Here is a 21,971-nt window from a genome sequence, read left to right on the forward strand (position 1 = left end):
TTATTGAAATAAAGTAGCTTGATAAGGAAGGAGTAATCGTCGAAGAAAGTAACATACGGAGGAAACTGACAGAAAGGACTGCGTTATTGGAGAACTGCTAAGACATCAGGGAATAACTTCCGTAGTATAAGGGGGGGAGGGGGGAGGGGGAGGGGGGAGCCGTAGAGGCAGACAGACTGAAATATATCCAACAGATAATTTAGAACGAGGGTGCAATTGCCACTCCAAGGTGAAGAACTTTGTTCAAGAGAGGAATTGGTGACAGTTCGCCTTCATTCAGAAGGCCGTTGACTAAAAACAGACATTACATTTTCATCTTATTTTTATAATGTGGGACGCTGCATAGTTGTGCGAGTCATCCTTGCTCGGGAGCGACAGTAATATTCTCTGGATTGTTCCACTTTCAGTATACGTAACGCTGAAGCGAATACATGTCTACGCAGGCGAATCAGTTAGACGAAAATAGTAGCACAATTACAAGAGAAGTACACAGTAATGCACATAAGGCCTACTGGAATGAAGGAAGTGTCAAGTGTAATTGAGGCCGCATGCAAACTGGTATGTAATGGGCGGTTACGCTAGGACAATATTTGGAAAATATACCGCGGCGCGAAAGAATAAAAAAAGGTCTAAAAGGGAAGCACGCAAGCAAGCGAATGTTGTCGCCGTAACGACGCGAGTAAACACGTTTGAACAAACTTACATACGCCGTCGGAACCTGTTTGACGATTGTACTTGCATATTCATACGCGGTGCTTAGGTCAGCCACATCGTTCATCGAGCGCTGTTTGCGTGCTGCAAGGCACCTGCGCTGTCGTCGAACCGTCGCCTACAGAGCAGGAAAGCGCAGGGAGGGTCTGAACTCCCGGACACACAACTGGTTACGGCGTGCGGCGGCGCTGTCGTCAAGGCACTGGTTTCATGTCATGGGCGAGCGGACTTCAAACCCCGTACAGGTACCAATATTCAGATGTCCTGTGGAGCCCTGAAGTCCTTTAGTCGAATGTTGAGGTGGTTCCTTTTAGAACGCCACCCTGTTTTCATGCCCCTCCCTTTTCCAAATGGAAACCGAGTGCCATATACAAGGTGTACAACTTGGCTTCAGCCGTTTTTTCCCCAACATTTGAGGCTTTAATGGTGCAAATGACTCTAAGCACTATGGGACTTAACATCTGAGGTCATTACTCCCATAGACTTACACCTAACTAACCTAAGGACACCACACACATCCATGCCCGAGACAGGATTCGAACCTGCGACCGTAGCAGCAGCGTGGTTCCGGACTGAAGCGCCTAGAACCGCTCGGCCACAGAGGCGAGCTAGGCTTTAATGAAACAAGTTGGTTACACATGTATCATTCGAAGTATTTTCCATCGCTGGCCACTACTTTCTCCCATCTTTCGGGCAGTGTACGAATGCAGCGTCGAAAAAATTGTTCATCTTTTGAAGCTATCCACGAATCGTTCGAATTTCTGACTTCTTCAAGCCATGCGCCATTGATCTAAACAGGTGATAGTCAGAAGAAATAATGTCTGTAGAATACGGTGGGTGGGGTAGGATTTCTCATCCTAACATTTCGAAGAAGGTTTTGACCTCTTTTCTCGGACGAGAAATAAAAATCAAGAATTAGCTCCCAATACGCCAAAGATTTCCCCCCAAGTCCCAAATTCCCAGAAAAGTGAATAAGCGAACGAAGTTCCATTTATCACTATTACTAGGACAATAACAAGTAATTAAATGAGGAATCTAAGACTTGACAATTTAGCATTCTACGAAAGAAACATTAAATTTCAGTAAAATTAAAATCAAAGTCATAATAAATCGCAAAATTAGCATAAATTAACATTCGCAAAGTAGAACCAACTATCCCAAAGAATACTCCGTGTGAGTACTCTTTGGGAATCTTGAGTAATGACTAAGAATAATTCAATGCATTGTCACTACGTTACGCGAGTTAGCCGAAGCAGGTCATACACTCCTGGAAATTGAAATAAGAACACCGTGAATTCATTGTCCCAGGAAGGGGAAACTTTATTGACACATTCCTGGGGTCAGATACATCACATGATCACACTGACAGAACCACAGGCACATAGACACAGGCAACAGAGCATGCACAATGTCGGCACTAGTACAATGTATATCCACCTTTCGCAGCAATGCAGGCTGCTATTCTCACATGGAGACGATCGCAGAGATGCTGGATGTAGTCCTGTGGAACGGCTTGCCATGCCATTTCCACCTGGCGCCTCAGTTGGACCAGCGTTCGTGCTGGACGTGCAGACCGCGTGAGACGACGCTTCATCCAGTCCCAAACATGCTCAATGGGGGACAGATCCGGAGATCTTGCTGGCCAGGGTAGTTGACTTACACCTTCTAGAGCACGTTGGGTGGCACGGGATACATGCGGACGTGCATTGTCCTGTTGGAACAGCAAGTTCCCTTGCCGGTCTAGGAATGGTAGAACGATGGGTTCAATGGCGGTTTGGATGTACCGTGCACTATTCAGTGTCCCCTCGACGATCACCAGTGGTGTACGGCCAGTGTAGGAGATCGCTCCCCATACCATGATGCCGGGTGTTGGCCCTGTGTGCCTCGGTCGTATGCAGTCCTGATTGTGGCGCTCACCTGCACGGCGCCAAACACGCATACGACCATCATTGGCACCAAGGCAGAAGCGACTCTCATCGCTGAAGACGACACGTCTCCATTCGTCCCTCCATTCACGCCTGTCGCGACACCACTGGAGGCGGGCTGCACGATGTTGGGGCGTGAGCGGAAGACGGCCTAACGGTGTGCGGGACCGTAGCCCAGCTTCATGGAGACGGTTGCGAATGGTCCTCGCCGATACCCCAGGAGCAACAGTGTCCCTAATTTGCTGGGAAGTGGCGGTGCGGTCCCCTACGGCACTGCGTAGGATCCTACGGTCTTGGCGTGCATCCGTGCGTCGCTGCGGTCCGGTCCCAGGTCGACGGGCACGTGCACCTTCCGCCGACCACTGGTGACAACATCGATGTACTGTGGAGACCTCACGCCCCACGTGTTGAGCAATTCGGCGGTACGTCCACCCGGCCTCCCGCATGCCCACTATACGCCCTCGCTCAAAGTCCGTCAATTGCACATACGGATCACGTCCATGCTGTCGCGGCATGCTACCAGTGTTAAAGACTGCGATGGAGCTCCGTATGCCACGGCAAACTGGCTGACACTGACGGCGGCGGTGCACAAATGCTGCGCAGCTAGCGCCATTCGACGGCCAACACCGCGGTTCCTGGTGTGTCCGCTGTGCCGTGCGTGTGATCATTGCTTGTACAGCCCTCTCACAGTGTCCGGAGCAAGTATGGTGGGTTAGACACACCGGTGTCAATGTGTTCTTTTTTCCATTTCCAGGAGTGTATATTTGAATGCTCGTACATGTAGGCGGGCTTAGATTGTTTTTGAGATTGAATAATTGCGATCTATTATGACGCAGTAATACGATCTTATGACTTCAAATATCACGGCATTAGAATTCGAACGGAGGACTTTTACGTACTAGAAGAAAGAGAACTTTTAACTAGATAATTGAACTGAACATTACTTAGACAGTGATTTAGGTAACGAACACTGATAGACAATTTTCGTTCATAATAACCAGTGGTTTACGGAACTTCACTGATAGGTCCGAAGCATATAATTTAAATCTCACCAACACCTGGGAAAGTTTTCTTCTCAAGGCTCGATTAGGAAGTGACTGATATTGTGCAATAAAACACCCTTTCGTGCCAAGTCGTGCATTTGTGATTTCTATCAAATTATTGACATGAAACTCCCGAGTAATAATTACACGCAGCGATAATATTTGACTGTAGCGTTCGGCGCTTGTGTAGAATCTTTGACTCAAATAACAAGCCCACTGTTACGATTTCTTAGATACTTGAAATTACGACCAGCTTGTAGGGAATTTGTTGTGGATGTGACTGTATTGGTTTTATCATTAATATTTCATCATTAATCAGTTAAACATCGATTACGAACGATTAATTACGATTCTTGCTGACGTAAATATCTCACGCACGTCGACATTTCGGTTCAGCACTGTTATTTTGTGTAACGTCGTCTTCGTAACTTGATAACGATCTCAACACTACCGACTATCGCCGAGTTTTAGCCGAGGCCAAGTACAAATCAAATCAAATCAAATCATCAAGAAGAAGAGGCGTTAAAACGTTTCCAAGAACGTGCTACAAAATCACTTCATCGTGCCTCTCGCTGTATTGCGGCCGTTTGTCTTTTAATGCTCTGCTCAAACGCATTAACTGCGTTCGATAACGAGCACCTGTGATTATTTCACTTGGTTTTAACACCTCATAGTACACGACGCCGAGCTGGTCCCACCAAATGCAGAGCATGATCTTGGGGCCGTGAATATTCGGTTTGGAAGCATGGCCGGGATATCCGCATGATTTTTTGCGTTTAGGGTTATCGGAATGAACCCATTTTTTGTCCCCGGTGACAAGGTGATGCAGAGATCCCTTCCGTTTTTGCCTCTGAAGCAACTGTTCACAAACACTCAAACGCCGTTCAACATCTCTTGGTTTCAGCTCACACGGGACCCAAGTTCCTTCTTTCTGAATCATACCCATAGCCTTGAGAAGTTTTGAAGAGGCTTGCTGTGTCACTCCCACTAATCGTGGGAATTCTTCTTGAGTTTGACGCGAGTCTTCACTCAGCAATGTCTCCAATTCTGCATCTTCTAAAACAGGGTTTAACAACTGGCCGGTTTTGAGCGCGAGTACTCGCGTCTGCTCAGGGACGTGCTCGCGAGCAGCTGCAAGTTCGAAGAGTACGGTGGGAGGGGAGGGAGGGGAAATGCGCGCGCACGTTTGAATACGGCCGCAGCGTGCCTATTGAATTCGCGCCGACTGTGTAACGTTTAAAGTACTGCGATCAGCTCTTAACAGTCACTTCGCTGGTTAAGAATCATGTGAAGTCGCCGTTGTGTAACCCCAACCATGCTTTCGCAGTTCAACCCCCATTGGGAGGAATTGTATCTGTTTACTGAAAAAGATGGTGTTGCAAAATGTTTAGTATGTCACAAAACGCTGAATTCTTTTACGAAATTTAATTTGCAGCGACATTATATGTCGTACCACGCGAAAGACTACGGACGTGGAAAATGTGATTGACCAGATCGTGCACAGGAAGTTATTAAACTTAAAAGGAAGCTATCCGAAGAAGATCTGGACGACGAAGAAAAATCAACTGAGGCAGCTCTCAGAGTGGGTTACAAAATCGCTTTGCTTTTAGCAAAATCCCTGCGCCCCTCAACTGATGGCGATTTAATAAAAGAATGTTTGGTAGTTGCAGCGGAACATTTGTGTCCATCTCAAGTTGAACAGTTTCGGATTGTGCCATTATCTAACATGACCATTATGCGTCGCATACAGGACATGGCAGACGACGTCCAGAGCCAGCTTGCAAATATCTGTTAAGATTTTATGGCGTATTCTCTAGCTCTGGACGAAAGTGTTGATATCACTGGAACAGCGCAGCTTGCCATATTTATTAGAGGTGTTAACAGAGATCTTCAGGTGAGGGAGGAGCTCCTCGATGTAGTAGCCCTGAAGAACACTACAACCGGAGGTGATATTTTAAGTAGTGTTGAAGAAAGTGTTGAAAATATAGGATTGTCGTGGAATTCTTTAGTTTCAGTGTCTACAGATGGTAGAGGCATACACTAAGCTAATAAAATTATATGGCACGTGTACATTCTCCTTTATTTGTTTCATTTGTCGCAGTAATAATTCGTGAGTGATATCCCTGCAGGTGGCCGCGGATTTACATTGACTGGCGGCAGCTTTTGTGTACCCCACGTGACTCTCCCCACTCTCCGCTCTGGTCTGGTAGTGGGGGTAGCGTGCTCGCGCTGCTCCGTGCTCGCGCCTTGCTGCTCACAGCTTGCTCCGCGAGCACGTATGTTGTGAAGCCCTGTTCTAAAACATTACCTCTTCCACCACTATGCCGGTCTACGACGTTAAAATCACCGTTCTTGAAGCGCTGAAACCACTCACGACACGTTCTTTCTATAATAGTGTCCTTACTATATGTTCTAGAGAGCATTCCATGAGGCTCAGCCTCCGTTTTATTTATACTGAAACAAAACAGTAACACCTCCCCAAATGATTAGAATTAGGCTCGTAAACTGACATTTTCAAACACGAACAACTTTATGATGCAGACACAAATCGACTAATGTTTGAAGAGGTTATGTTGACCGTGGTCCAAGCTAACTGCCTGACGTCTGCGATCTGTTTCTTTCGACCGCTACTTACCGCTGTCGCCACCAATCGGCAAACGGCGGAAGCAAAGTTGTACACCTTGTACGTTTTTATCTATTTCTTGGTGTTTGGTGTTCACCTCCAGAACGAATTTTCACTCTGCAGTGGAGAGTGCGCTGACACGAAACTTCGTGGCAGATTATAATTGTTCTCCTGACCACAACCTTTGCCTTTCGCACACTACCAGCTGAGCTATCCGGGCGCGACTCACTCTTCACAGCTCACTCTTTTGATTCAACTAGCACCATATTAGCCAAGTGTAACACGTCATGATATTCAAAGTAGTATGAGTCATGCAGATAGAGTTATATTTGCTAATGACAGCAACATTACAATGTAGTCACTTAAAACAAAATCCCTATCTGCAGAAAAGCAAATGAAACTCTCAAGGAGGTTTACGCTTGATGCAATAAAGTTACATTGATTATGAAGGCACCTCTATCGACTGAACAACGAACACAAAATTTCTAGTAATGAATATCGATTCGCAGCTGATGCGGTGTGAACACACAAACGTACTTGTTAACACAACGTCGTCAACATGCTTTGCTCTTAAGGACTTGTCATCGTGTGTAACAAAACGGAACAACCGCAACCTCGCTTTCGATATTATTTATTATATGGCCACCAGTTTCGGTGATTCAGTGCACCATCTCAGGCCAAAATTGGCGCTGAGGGGTTGCCTCTAATCGTAATACACGATTCCATTACTGGTCAACATCTGTGAACTGAAATTTCCTGAGACATTAAATGGCTCTGAGCACTATGGAACTTAACATCTGTGGTCATTAGTCCCCTAGAACTTAGAACTACTTAAACGTAACTAACCTAAGGACATCACACAACACCCAGCCATCACGAGGCAGAGAAAATCCCTGACCCCGCCGGGAATCGAACCCGGGAACCCGGGCGTGGGAAGCGAGAACGCTACCGCACGACCACGAGATGCGGGCTCCTGAGACATTAAAACTGTGTGCCAGACCTTTGCCTTCCGCGGAAAAGGGCTTTATCAAATGAGCTACCCAAACACGACTCATGACCCGTCCTCACAGCTTTAGTTACAGCTGTACCTCGTCTCCTACCTTCCAAATTTCACAGAAGCTCTCCTGTGAAACTTGAAGAACTAGCACTCCTGGAAGAAAGGATGCTCCGGAGAAATGGCTTTGTCACAGCCTGGGGGATGTTTCCAGAATGAGATTTTCACTCTGCAGCGGAGTGTGCGCTGATATGAAACTTCCTGGCAGATTGTGTACCGGACCGAGACTCGAACTCGGGACCTTTGCCTTTCACGAGCAAGTGAAATTTCATTATGGAAACATTCCCCAGGAGATGGCAAAGCCAAGCCTCCGCTATATCCTTTCTTCCTTCTTGCTAGTTCTGCAAGTCTCGCAGGAGAACTTCTGTGAAGTTCGGATGGTAGGGGACGAGGTACTGGCGGAAGTAAAGCTCTGAGGACGGGTCGTGAGTCGTGCTTGGGTAGCTCAGTTGGTAGAGCACTTTCCCGCGAAAGGTGAAAGTCTCGAGTTCGAGTCTCGGTCCGGCACACACTTTTAATCTGCCAGGAAGTTTCATATCAGCGCACACTCTGCTGCAGAGTGAAATTTTAATTCTGTATCTATGCACTGGTTGTTGGATCGTCGAACGATGTTGATGGAGACACAACAACTTTGTTACAGTCGACGGAAATCAGTTCATAGATGTTGACTACTGATGGAATCGTGTATACGATTGTTGTTGAACCCCTCAGTGTCAGGTAAGCCTTAAAGCTGCTGAGCCGTGGCGCTCGTTACTGGCGCGCCAGTCTCTTGGATGTCCATTATCGATCCTTCCATGTTTCTTATCTTTGCTTGCCTTGTTGTTTTCAGCATTCGCGGGGCGAGTGGCAGTTGACGTTTGCTCGGGCAACCTGCTGAGACGCCGCGAGGTACGAGGTGGGAAGCAACCACGTATATGTGGAGTTGGTTGTACGCGGTCTGCCGGTACAGGATGGAGGATATGTGTTGGCTGCCTGCCTGTCTGCTCTCCTGATTTTGCTCGCCGTGCCTTGCGACCGCCTAGCTTGGGTTGCTGCAGAAGCCAGCAGGAGTTAAGCAGCCTTCTGTTTCTTTAAAGAAAAGGAGCAAATGTATAAGACCTTTGTAACCAATTTTGGTGGCCTCTTAAGTGTGGCCTTCGCGTTTCACTGCCTTTGGGGAAAGCTAATTCTTTTAAATTTAAATAGTTGGGCTTCCCTGTCCTTTATAATCTTTTGGGGATTTTATTTGAATTTTCTCTTTGGGGTTCCTTCCTTGTGCTTAGTTTACTTGTATAGCGGGAAGTGACTCCTGGTTAAAACTCGGAGACGGTGTTTGATGTTACTGCCGCTTCCGGCATTTGTCTTTTCAATTAAGTGTTGTCATCCCTTCGAGCGACCTGGTGTCACTCCTCGTTAATTAATGCTGGTTTATGTGTACTTAATTTTGAATTGGCCATTTGAATTAATATTTTGGAGCGCAGTATAGCACTAACGCAACCTCATTGTATACCGCCTTGTGCCCCGGTCTAGTACCCTAATTTTCAGTGACACGAGTTAGCTCCACTACCGGTTTTACTGATGTGCTCCCTCCAAAATCTTGTCTTGTATAAGTTTGCCCCATGTGTGTCTGGGCACACAGAGATGAGCTTTAGTGTGACTTCAGTGCTAGTCAGTTAATGGAATCTTCGTTTTGGCTTGGCTTCCACTGAAGAGTTTGAGCGGAGCGTAGTGTGTTTGATTTGTTATTCATTTGATTACTGTAAGTTCGTTTATTTAGTGGGGAGCAAGACATTTAAAGACTGTCGGTATTAACTCCCCTAGTTGCGTGGTGTTGCTAATTCGTTCCAAATGGCCTACTACTTATTAAATGGCAAGGCTGTTGATTAGTTGGTAATTGTGAGTACAAATTCACGCTATTTATTTGTTACCGAAATTGCTGAAGTGTCTGTGTCGTGATTCAATCACTAGCTACGTGTTTGAGCTAAATTGATATAAACCTTACATTGCCTTCTTAAAATTTGTTACCAGCAGAAACCCTGAAGACAACTAAGTTTTGTCACTGCTTATGTTAACCCTCTCTGGGAGCAATATTTCATGTATTTAAATTTTGTCTTAAAATTATTTCTCTGATGTAATAAACAAGTGATAAAAGAAAAAGCAAAGGGGCCTGGTCCTTCCCATTGTGTCCGGTTTGTAACACGCATCAGCTGCTGTACTGAATCACCGAAACTGGTTGCCATATAATTAATAACACCGAAAGGACGTCTGTAGGCATCCCATTTTATTACACAAGTGAACTGCCGGAGGCCCTCAAACCTTCAGTGAAAGGGTGGACATATAAAACCTTTACTATCAGTACACTCAATTCTTAGCTATAGAATTCTTTTCTGGCCAACAGATACACGTAATATAAACACAGGTTTCAAACTACGGAAAAAGACCGTGATACCTAGAATAGTAATTGCGCCCACTGCAAACATCACTTCACAAAAATTTTTGATTTTAACCATACCGTGTGGGTTCATTTATCAGTCATAGATACTGCCTACAGGAAGATTAAAGCGACCTTTGGAGAAAAGAGAACCACTTGCATTAATATCAAGAGCTCAGATGGAAACCCAGTTCTAAGCAAAGAAGGGAAAGCAGAAAGGTGGAGGGAGTATATAGAGAGTCTATACAGGGGCGGTGTTTTTGAGGACAATATCATGGAAATGGAAGAGGATGTAGATAAAGATGAAATGGGAGATATGTTACTGCGTGAAGAGTTTGACTGAGCACTGAAAGCTAAGTCGAAACAAGGCCCCGGGAGTAGACAACATTCCATTAGAACTACTGACAGCCTTGGGAGAGCCAGTTCTGACAAAACTCTACCATCTGGTGAGCAAGATGTATGAGATAGCTGAAATACCCTCAGACTTCAAGAAGAATATAGTAATTCCAATCCCAAAGAAAGCAGGTGTTGACAGATGTGAAAATTACCGAACTATCAGTATAATAAGTCACAGCTGAAAAATACTAACGAGAATTCTTCACAGACGAATGGAAAAACTGGTAGAAACCGACCTCGGGGAAGATCAGTTTCGATTCCGTAGAAATGTTGCAACACGTGAGGCAATACTGGCCGTACAACTTATCTTAGAAGAAAGATTAAGGAAAGGCAAACCTACGTTTCTAACGTTTGTAGACTTAGAGAAAGCTTTTGACAATGTTGACTGGAATACTCTCTTTCAAATTCTGAAGGTGGCAGGGGCAAAATAAAGGGAGCGAAATGCTATTTACAATTTGTACAGAAACCAGATAGCAGTTATAAAAGTCGAGGCACATCAAAAGGAAGCAGTGGTTGGGAAGGGAGTGAGACAAGGTTGTAGCCTCTCCCCGATGCTATTCAATCTGTATATTGAGCAAGCAGTGAAGGAAACACAAGAAATTCGGAGTAGGTATTAAAATCCATGGAGAAGAAATAAAAACTTTGAGGTTCGCCGATGACATTGTAATTCTGTCAGAGACAGCAAAGGACTTGGAAGAGCAGTTGAACGGAATGGACAGTGTCTTGAAAGGAGGGTATAAGATAAACATCAACAAAAGCAAAACGAGGATAATGGAATGTAGTTGAATTAGCTCGGGTGATGCTGAGGGAATTAGATTAGGAAGTGAGACACTTAAAGTAGTAAAGGAGTTTTGCTATTTGGGGAGTAAAATAACTGATGATGGTCGAAGTAGAGAGGATATAAAATGTAGACTGGCAATGGCAAGGAAGGCGTTTCTGAAGAAGAGAAATTCGTTAACGTCGAGTATAGATTTAAGTGTCAGGAAGTCGTTTCTAAAAGTATTTGTATGGAGTGTAGCCATGTATGGAAGTGAAACATGGACGATAACCAGTTTGGACAAGAAGAGAATAGAAGCTTTCGAAATGTGGTGCTACAGAAGAATGCTGAAGATAAGGCGGGTAGATCACGTAACTAATGAGGAGGTATTGAATAGAATTGGGGAGAAGAGAAGTTTGTGGCACAACTTGACTAGAAGAAGGGATCGGATGGTAGGACATGTTTTGAGGCATCAAGGGATCACCAATTTGGTATTGGAGGGCAGCGTGGAGGGTAAAAATCGTAGAGGGAGACCAAGAGATGAATACACTAAGCAGATTCAGAAGGATGTAGGTTGCAATAGTTACTGGCAGATGAAGAAGCTTGCACAGGATAGAGTAGCATGGAGAGCTGCATCAAACCAGTCTCAGGACTGAAGACCACAACAACAACAACCTAGAATAGTGAAACTTCCTGGCAGATTAAAACTGTGTGCCCGACCGAGACTCTAACTCGGGACCTTTGCCTTTTGCGGGCAAGTGCTCTACCAACTGAGCTACCCAAGCACGACTCACGCCCGGTACTCACAGCTTTACTTCTGCCAGTACCTCGTCTCCTACCTTCCAAACTATACAGAAGCTCTCCTGGTTCGCAGGAGAGCTTCTGAAAGTTTGGAAGGTAGGAGACGAGGTACTGGCAGAAGTAAAGCTGTGAGTACCGGGCGTGAGTCGTGCTTGGGTAGCTCAGTTGGTAGAGCACTTGCCCGCAAAAGGCAAAGGTCCCGAGTTAGAGTCTCGGTCGGGCACACAGTTTTAATCTGCCAGGAAGTTTCATATCAGCGCACACTCCGCTGCAGAGTGAAAATCTCATTCTGGAACCTAGAATAGTAATTGGGCCCACTGCAAACATCATTTCACAAAAATTTTGTATTTTAACTATACCGTGTGGGTTCATTTACCAGTCATAGATGCAAACAAGAATAATCATGATAATATACTGCATGACCGTGGAACAAGACATTTTCCGAGAAACAATACACATAAAACTCAATACATCGTTTTCCTCACCGCGCTGGGTAGCCTCGCGGTGTTAGGCGCCTTGTCACGGTCCGCGCGGCTGCCCCCGTCGGAGGTTCGAGTTCAAAAATGGTTCAAATGGCTCTGAGCACTATGGGACTTAACTTCTGAGGTCATCAGTCCCCTAGAACTTAGAATTACTTAAACCTAACTAACCTAAGGACGTCACACACATCCATGCCCGAGGCAAGATTCGAACCTGCGACCGTAGCGGTCGCGCGGTTCCAGACTGTAGCGCCTAGAACCACAAGGCCACTCCGGCCGGCGAGGTTCGAGTCCTCCCTCGAGCATGGGTGTGTGTGTTGTCGTTAGTTTAAGTTTAATTAAGTAGTGTGTTAGCTTAGGGACCGATGACATCTGCAGTTTGGTCGCATGAGTCCTTACCTCAAATTTTTAGTACATTAATGATCTCTCATCAGTTACACTGCCAGAAACAGAGTTCGTTTTGTTTGCAGATGACACAAGTATTGCAATAAATAGTATGTCGAGTGTAGTTCTAGAACGATCTGCTAATGATATTTTCATGGATATTAATAATTGGTTTAAAGCCAACTCACTGACATTAAACTTCGAAACGACTCACTATATGCAATTCAGAACCTGTAAGAGATTTCCGCCCAGCATATGCATAAAGTATGAAGAAGAGCATATAGAAGAGATTGACAGTCTTAAATTTCTGGGATTACAAGTTGATAATAAATTCAGTTGGGAGGAGCACACCACAGAACTGCATAAACACCTTAACAAATCTGTATTTGCAGTTCGAATGTTAGCAGACATAGGCGACATAAAAATGAAAAAGCTTGCATACTTTGCCAACTTTCATTCCATAATGTCATATGGTATAATATTTTGGGCTAACTCTTCAAGTCAGACAAAAGTTTTCAGAATCCAAAAGCGTGTAATACGTATTATTTGTGGAGTAAATTCACGGACGTCCTGTAGAAACCTCTTCAAAGAACTGGGTATACTAACTACTGCCTCTCAGTATATTTACTCCTTAATGAAATTTGTCCTTAATAATATATCTCTTTTTTCCAACAAACAGCTCAGTTCATACATACAATACCAGGAACAAAAATGATCTGCACATGGACTTAAAAGCACTTACTTTAGTTCAAAAAGGGGTCCACTACTCAGGAACACTCATCTTCAATAATTTGCCAGCAAACATAAAAAATTTAGTTACAAATAAAGATCAGTTAAAAAGGAGCCTGAAAGACTTACTAGTGGCCAACTCCTTCTACTCCATTGACGAATTTTTTAATAGAAACAAATGATGTATTGTAAATACTCATAGTATTAGTATTGTTATTTAAGCTTAAAAAATGATGTATATGCTCATACTATTAGTATTGTTATTTAAGCTTAAAAAAGAAAGTGACATATTCCACATCCACGCGAATCTCCTCAGTACGGATCTATGGAACGAAAAACTAATCTAATCTAATCTAATCTACGCCACGTACGTATCGGCGGTCAGTGCGAGCTCTAATCTTGGCTTTCGCCTAAGACACGTGAGCAAATGCTCGTTTGTCCTCCGACAATCCTGAATACCTTTCGGAAGCGTCAGAACTCTCCCCACAGTTTTGGCAAACACCTTTTGCGTCAGTACGTCTGCCAGGGGCGTAACTTCCTTCTTAGGCAGCAGGCTGTCAACTTTCTACTGGCGCCAGTATGTCGCCTAGGCGCTCACAGAGGCCTCAGCTTTTGCCAGCCGAAGTGGCCGAGCGGTTCTAGGCGCTACAGTCTGGAACCGCGCGACCGCTACTGTCGCAGGTTCGCATGCTGCCTCGGACATGGATGTGTGTGATGTCCTTAGGTTAGTTAGGTTTAAGTAGTTCTAAGTTCTAGGGGACTGATGACCACAGCAGTTAAGTCCCATAGTGCTCAGAGCCATTTGAACCAGGCCTCAGTTTCTGAGCTGTTGTTTCGGGGCTGAAGGCATCCCATCTGCAAGAGACGCGTCCCCGCCGTTAACCAACGGAATGTCCTCCCCAGTGTACTGCGCCGAGTATGCACTGAAACGTCTCGTTAGAAAAATTTATGAATGACTGTGCTGATAAACCTCTTACGTTATTTGATTTTCAAACAGCTGAGCAGAACTGAACGTACTCAGACATTTCTCCCTTTACTTATTCTGATCAACACTAAACGGACACACAATATTTTTAGTGCAACGCAATCTGACTTTCAATAATCCCTACAAAAGAATGGCCCTGACTAACAAATAACCTATACCTTTCATGAATCACTTACCCCACAAAAATCTTCGTTACTCGAACTACTGCAGTACAGCGAGCGCCAATACTGCCAGCTAAATAAAAGATTCTAACTACTGAAGGCACTAACTACTGATAGGCATAGTTAGCAAATGAAAGATTTTGATAGAGAAAAATGTATTTACCTTAATAGTGTTCAAAACTCATAATATACACTCCTGGAAATGGAAAAAAGAACACATTGACACCGGTGTGTCAGACCCACCATACTTGCTCCGGACACTGCGAGAGGGCTGTACAAGCAATGATCACACGCACGGCACAGCGGACACACCAGGACACGCGGTGTTGGCCGTCGAATGGCGCTAGCTGCGCAGCATTTGTGCACCGCCGCCTTCAGTGTCAGCCAGTTTGCCGTGGCATACGGAGCTCCATCGCAGTCTTTAACACTGGTAGCATGCCGCGACAGCGTGGACGTGAACCGTATGTGCAGTTGACGGACTTTGAGCGAGGGCGTATAGTGGGCATACGGGAGGCCGGGTGGACATACCGCCGAATTGCTCAACACGTGGGGCGTGAGGTCTCCACAGTACATCGATGTTGTCGCCAGTGGTCGGCGGAAGGTGCACGTGCCCGTCGACCTGGGACCGGACCACAGCGACGCACGGATGCACGCCAAGACCGTAGGATCCTACGCAGTGCCGTAGGGGACCGCACCGCCACTTCCCAGCAAATTAGGGACACTGTTGCTCCTGGGGTATCGGCGAGGACCATTCGCAACCGTCTCCATGAAGCTGGGCTATGGTCCCGCACACCGTTAGGCCGTCTTCCGCTCACGCCCCAACATCGTGCAGCCCGCCTCCAGTGGTGTCGCGACAGGCGTGAATGGATGGACGAATGGAGACGTGTCGTCTTCAGCGATGAGAGTCGCTTCTGCCTTGGTGCCAATGATGGTCGTATGCGTGTTTGGCGCTGTGCAGGTGAGCGCCACAATCAGAACTGCATACGACCGAGGCACACAGGGCCAACACCCGGCATCATGGTGTGGGGAGCGATCTCCTACACTGGCCGTACACCACTGGTGATCGTCGAGGGGACACTGAATAGTGCACGGTACATCCAAACCGTCATCGAACCCATCGTTCTACCATTCCTAGACCGGCAAGGGAACTTGCTGTTCCAACAGGACAATGCACGTCCGCATGTATCCCGTGCCACCCAACGTGCTCTAGAAGGTGTAAGTCAACTACCCTGGCCAGCAAGATCTCCGGATCTGTCCCCCATTGAGCATGTTTGGGACTGGATGAAGCGTCGTCTCACGCGGTCTGCACGTCCAGCACGAACGCTGGTCCAACTGAGGCGCCAGGTGGAAATGGCATGGCAAGCCGTTCCACAGGACTACATCCAGCATCTCTACGATCGCCTCCATGGGAGAATAGCAGCCTGCATTGCTGCGAAAGGTGGATATACACTGTACTAGTGCCGACATTGTGCATGCTCTGTTGCCTGTGTCTATGTGCCTGTGGTTCTGTCAGTGTGATCATGTGATGTATCTGACCCCAGGAATGTGTGAATAAAGTTTCCCCTTCCTGGGACAATGAATTCACGGTGTTCTTATTTCAATTTCCAGGAGTGTATATAGCAGTTCATGACATCCAGTCTCACAAATTTACTCTTGCTGGCGGACACACGTCCAGATCATCCGCTCTCAAAACTCCGCCATCCCACTCCCCACATCCACCACTGCTGACGGCTCACCTCCAACTGCCCAACACTACAATAGCGAATATTTCAACAGTGCCAACCAGCCACAGACTGCACACAGCACAGTCAGTTATTTTTCATACAGAGCGCTACGTGGGGTTACCAACATAAAAACCTAAACAGCCTACTTACAGCACCATGATGAACCTCTGCCGGACATCTGAAGTGACCGTCCTGGGCAGCGCCTCCTCTGAATGCATTAAACGAAGTTTCTTTATTGTCTGAGGGACATAATGAGAGCTGCCTTGTGACTCGCGTGCGATACTTGGCCATTCTAACATTTTCTCACATGGACGAAAAATTATTATTTCAATAAAATTGGGCATGCTTGTCCCTTAGTATGTTAAAGGAGCATGAAACTGTCTATATTGTATTAAAAAGAGCTAAATGTGAGGGTGACTGCAATTGTTTCCACTCTGTTCACCCTGAAATTATCGGTGGAAACCAACCTTAACTGACTTCTAACCGTCCGCAGCTCGTGGTCGTGCGGTAGCGTTCTCGCTTCCCACGCCCGGGTTCCCGGGTTCGATTCCCGGCGGGGTCAGGGTTTTCTCTGCCTCGTGATGACTGGGTGTTGTGTGCTGTCGTTAGGTTAGTTAGGTTTAAGTAGTTCTAAGTTCTAGGGGACTGATGACCATAGTTGTTAAGTCCCATAGTGCTCAGAGCCATTTGAACCATTTCACTTCTAACCATAGCGAGCACATTGTTGTTGTTGCGGTCTTTAGTCATGAGACTGGTTTGATGCAGCTCTCCATGCTACCCTATCCTGTGCAAGCTTCTTCATCTCCCAGTACCTACTACAACCTACATCCTTCTGAATCTGCTTAGTGTATTCATCTCTTGGTCTCCCTCTACGATTTTTACCCTCCACGCTGCCCTCCAAAGCAAATTGGTGATCCCTTGATGCCTCAGAATATGTCCTACCAACCGATCCCTTATTCTTGTCAAGTTGTGCCACAAACTTCTCGTCTCCCCAGCTCAATACTTCCTCATCAGTTACGTGATCTACCCATCTAATCTTCAGCATTCTTCTGTAGCACCACATTTCAAAAGCTTCTATTCTCTTCTTGTCCAAACTATTTATCGTCCATATTTCACTTCCATACATGGCTACACTCCATACAAATACTTTCAGAAACGACTTCCTGACAATTAAATCTATACTCGATGTTAACAAATTTCTCTTCTTCAGAAACGCTTCCCTTGCCATTGCCAATCTACATTGTATATCCTCTCTACTTCGACAATCATCCGTTATTTTGCTGCCCAAATAGCAAAAGTCCTTTAGTACGTTAAGTGTCTCATTTCCTAATCTGATTCCCTCAGCATCACCCGACTTAATTCCACTACATTCCATTATCCTTGTTTTGCTTTTGTTGATGTTATACCCTCCTTTCAAGACACTGTCCATTCCCTTCAACTGCTCTTCCAAGTACTTTGCCGTTTCTGACAGAATTACAATGTCATCGGCGAACCTCAAAGTTTTTATTTCTTCTCCATGGATTTTAATACCTACTCCGAATACCCACTCCGAACAGCAAGCACATGTCGCGCTGAAAATGCAAATATTCGGACACATGTCAGCATCATCTCAAATTCCATTTATTAATCAGCCTCTCTGTCGTTTGTTGCTAGATTTGATTTTCATATTGGTTAGATTAGAAAGGAAGTGAGGAGTTTCGACGCAGATTATCATCTATCAAACATGCAAATCTGAAGGTTCAAAAGGCTCTAAGCACTATGGGAGGTCATCAGTCCCCTAGACTTAGAACTACATAAATCTAACTAACCTAAGGACATCACTGCCGCCGGCCGAAGTGGCCGTGCGGTTAAAGGCGCTGCAGTCTGGAACCGCAGGACCGCTACGGTCGCAGGTTCGAATCCTGCCTCGGGCATGGATGTTTGTGATGTCCTTAGGTTATTAGGTTTAACTAGTTCTAAGTTCTAGGGGACTAATGACCTCAGCAGTCGAGTCCCATAGTGCTCAGAGCCATTTGACATCACTGCCCGAGGCAGCATTCGAACCTGCGACCGTTGCAGCCGCGTGGTTCCGGACTGAAGCGCCTAGAACTGCTCGATCACAGCTGCCGGCAAACGTAAAGGAAACAATGGCACACCGAGAGGTTGGTTATTTTCGCAAACATTTAGGAAGTGGCTAGGGCCTATGAAAATGTTGGAAAAGCAAACAGATATGAGAGGGATCTGACAGATCTCTCTGAGATTTTACAACCAATTGTTCAAAAGCATTAGAGATTACTAAAACCAACTCATCTAAAAAGACAGTTAAAAATAGTGTGCAATACGTTCTACAGATAGTATTACTCAGATAATACAGATTATGAAACAGGTAAAAAATGTCGATAAAGCAAATGTGTGTGAAATCTTATGGGACTTAACTGCTAAGGTCATCAGTCCCTAAGCTTACACACTACTTAACCTAAATTATCCTAAGGACAAACACACACACCCATGCCCGAGGGAGGACTCGAACCTCCGCCGGAACCAGCCGCACAGTCCATGACTGCAGCGCCCGAGACCGCTCGGCTAATCCCACGCGGCTCAATCAAGTTAATAATGATAAACATGTCTGTTGATTTCGCTACACTCTTCATACTAGAATGTCCTTTTTTTCATTTTTTTTGGGGGGGGGGGGGGAACTTACACAGGAAAGTACAGTGCATAATATTAACGCTTTATCTTCTTTCTGAGCTCAGCATCTCATTCATTACGGAGGGATGCGGACTCAGTTTGCTGGTAACTAAATGAGATGTTCTGATGCCCAAATTGGAAAAGCAAACGTCGACGCCGTGGACACGGTCCCCTTACTCCCCTATCCGACTAAACGGCTAACGCCAAAGGCCAATAAATAAAAAAATAAAAAATCTCTACCGGCAACGATATGAAACGGTAATTCGCAACTCTGATCGAGGTAAATAGTTACGCTCCGATGTTGTGATGTAATTACGTTGAAACTTTCGGCACCAGCTTAAAATTGTTTGAAATTGTCCGTCCCATTTCATACTAGTCTTTTTACTTACTATAATGTAAGAGTATGCATCCCGTGATTCAAGTTACCACACCTGGTTTTCTGTTTAAAAAATACACCCTACATTATGAACATTGTCCCCTTACTTAACTTCCATTTGTAACAAATCTCTCGCCCAGCGACTGGGAAAAAGCACAGGTGTCTCCTGTATGTAAGATACATAATTCAACAAAACCTGCCCTTTTAATTTCACAGAACGGGCATATGATTAGTGAAACTGAACAGTTCAAATTCCTAGGTGTTCAGATAGATAGTAAGCTGTCATGGAAAGCCCACGTTCAGGATCTTGTTCAAAGACTTAATGCTGCCCTTTTTACAATTCGAACGGTATCAAAAGTGAGTGATACTTCGACACATAAATTAGTCTACTTTGCTTATTTTCATTCACTTATGCCGTATGGTATTATATTTTGGGGTAACTCTTCCCATTCTAGAAGGATATTTTTGGCTCAGAAACGGCCGTTTCTGGCAATAACTGGTGTAAGTTCACGAACCTCTTGTCGACCCCTGTTCACGAGTCTGGCCTCTCAATATATAACCTTTCTGTCGTTTCTTGTTATTAATATTAGCTTATTCCCAAGAATAAGCAGCTTTGACTCGGTTAATACTCGGCAGAAATCAAACCTGCATATGGATCGGACTTCCTTAACTCTTGCGCAAAAAGGTGTGCAGTATACTGCTGCATCCATTTTCAATAAGCTACCACAAGAATTAAAAAATCTTAGCAGTAATCCACGCGGTTTCATATAGAAACTGAAGAGTTTCCTCATGGGGCTCTCCTATTCTGTCAAGGTGTTCCTTGAAAACTTAAGGTGATTCTTATTATAGTGTTGATTGCGTTTACTTAAACTTATGGACTGACTTTTTTCGGGTTCATGAACATTTATTTTTATCTGTTATTACTTTTGTATTGTAATTTCATGTACTGACACGTTCCATGACCTTGGAGATTTGCTCCTCAATTTGGTCCTACGGAACTTGACGCGTAAATTAAAAAAAGGATAAAAGAGCGTGCGTGCTACATTACAGACCGATATCCTTAATTCCGGATTGCTGCAGAATTCTTGGGAATATTCTCAGTTCGAATATAATAACCACCTTTGAGATGGAAACGCTTCTCTGCACACACCAGCACGGTTTTAGAAAGCATCGCTCGTGCAGAACTCAGCTTTCCCTTTTCTTGTACGACATCTTGCGAAGCATGGATGAAGGGGATTCCTTATTCCTAGGTTTCCGGAAAGCGTTTGACACGATGCCCCATTGCAAACTGTTACTGGAAGTGCGAGCATACAGAAAATGTTACCACATGCTTGAGTGGCTCGAAGTACAGAGTACAGTATGTTGTCCTCGACGGTGAGTCTTCATCAGAGACAAGGATATCGTCAGGACTGCTCCAGGGAAGTGTGATAGGACCTCTGTTGTTCTCTGTACAGGGTGTTACAAAAAGGTACGGCCAAACTTTCAGGAAACATTCCTCACACACAAAGAAAGAAAATATGTCATGTGGACATGTGTCCGGAAACGCTTACTTTCCATGTTAGAGCTCATTTTATTACTTCTCTTCAAATCACATTAATCATGGAATGGAACCACACAGCAACAGAACGTACCAGCGTGACTTCAAACACTTTGTTACAGGAAATGTTCAAAATGTCCTCCGTTAGCGAGGATACATGAATCCACCCTCCGTCGCATGGAATCCTTGATGCGCTGATGCAGCCCTGGAGAATGGCGTATTGTATCACAGCCGTCCACAATACGAGCACGAAGAGTCTCTACATTTGGTACAGGGGTTGTGTAGACAAGAGCTTTCAAATGCCCCCATAAATGAAAGTCAAGAGGGTTGAGGTCAGGAGAGCGTGGAGGCCATGGAATTGGTCCTCATCTACCAATCCATCGGTTACCGAATCTGTTGTTGAGAAGCGTACGAACACTTCGACTGAAATGTGCAGGAGCCCCATCGTGCACGAACCACATGTTGTGTCGTACTTGTAAAGGCACATGTTGTAGCAGCACAGGTAGAGTATCCTGTATGAAATCATGATAACGTGCTCCATTGAGCGTAGGTCGAATAACATGGGGCCCAATCAAGACATCACCAACAATGCCTGCCCAAACGTTCACAAAAAATCTGTGTTGATGACGTGATTGCACAATTGCGTGCGGATTCTCGTCAGCCCACACATGTTGATTGTGAAAATTTACAATTTGATCACGTTGGAATGGAGCCTCATCCGTAAAGAGAACATTTGTACTGAAATGAGGATTGACACATTGTTGGATGAGCCATTCGCAGAAATGTACCCGTGGAGCCCAATCAGCTGCACACGCTGTACATGGTACGGAAACAACTGGTTCTCCCGTAGCACTCTCCATACAGTGACGTGGTCAACGTTACCTTGTACAGCAGCAACTTCTCTGACGCTGACATTAGGGTTATCGTCAACTGCACGAAGAATTGCCTCGTCCATTGCAGGTGTCCTCGTCATTCAAGGTCTTCCCCAATCGCGAGTCATAGGCTGGAATGTTCCGTGCTCCCTAAGACGCCGATCAATTGCTTCGAACGTCTTCCTGTCGGGACACCTTCGTTCTGGAAATCTGTCTCGATGCAAACGTACCGCGCCACGGCTATTTCCCCGTGCTAATCCATACATCAAATGGGCATCTGCCAACTCCGCATTTGTAAACATTGCACTGACTACAAAACCACGTTCGTGATGAACAC

At 45.3% G+C, this 21,971-nt stretch overlaps 1 non-coding gene across 1 annotated transcript; it reads right to left on the bottom strand.

The window, feature by feature from the left end:
- Positions 1-324: 324 nt before the first annotated feature.
- LOC126210891 (U6 spliceosomal RNA) lies at positions 325-431 on the bottom strand. The gene has a single exon (XR_007540844.1). It is a non-coding gene; the product is annotated as a U6 spliceosomal RNA (small nuclear RNA).
- Positions 432-21,971: the final 21,540 nt, after the last annotated feature.

The sequence above is a fragment of the Schistocerca nitens genome, chromosome 10, assembly GCF_023898315.1.
Source record: "Schistocerca nitens isolate TAMUIC-IGC-003100 chromosome 10, iqSchNite1.1, whole genome shotgun sequence".
In the NCBI taxonomy this organism is placed as follows: Eukaryota; Metazoa; Arthropoda; class Insecta; order Orthoptera; family Acrididae; genus Schistocerca; species Schistocerca nitens.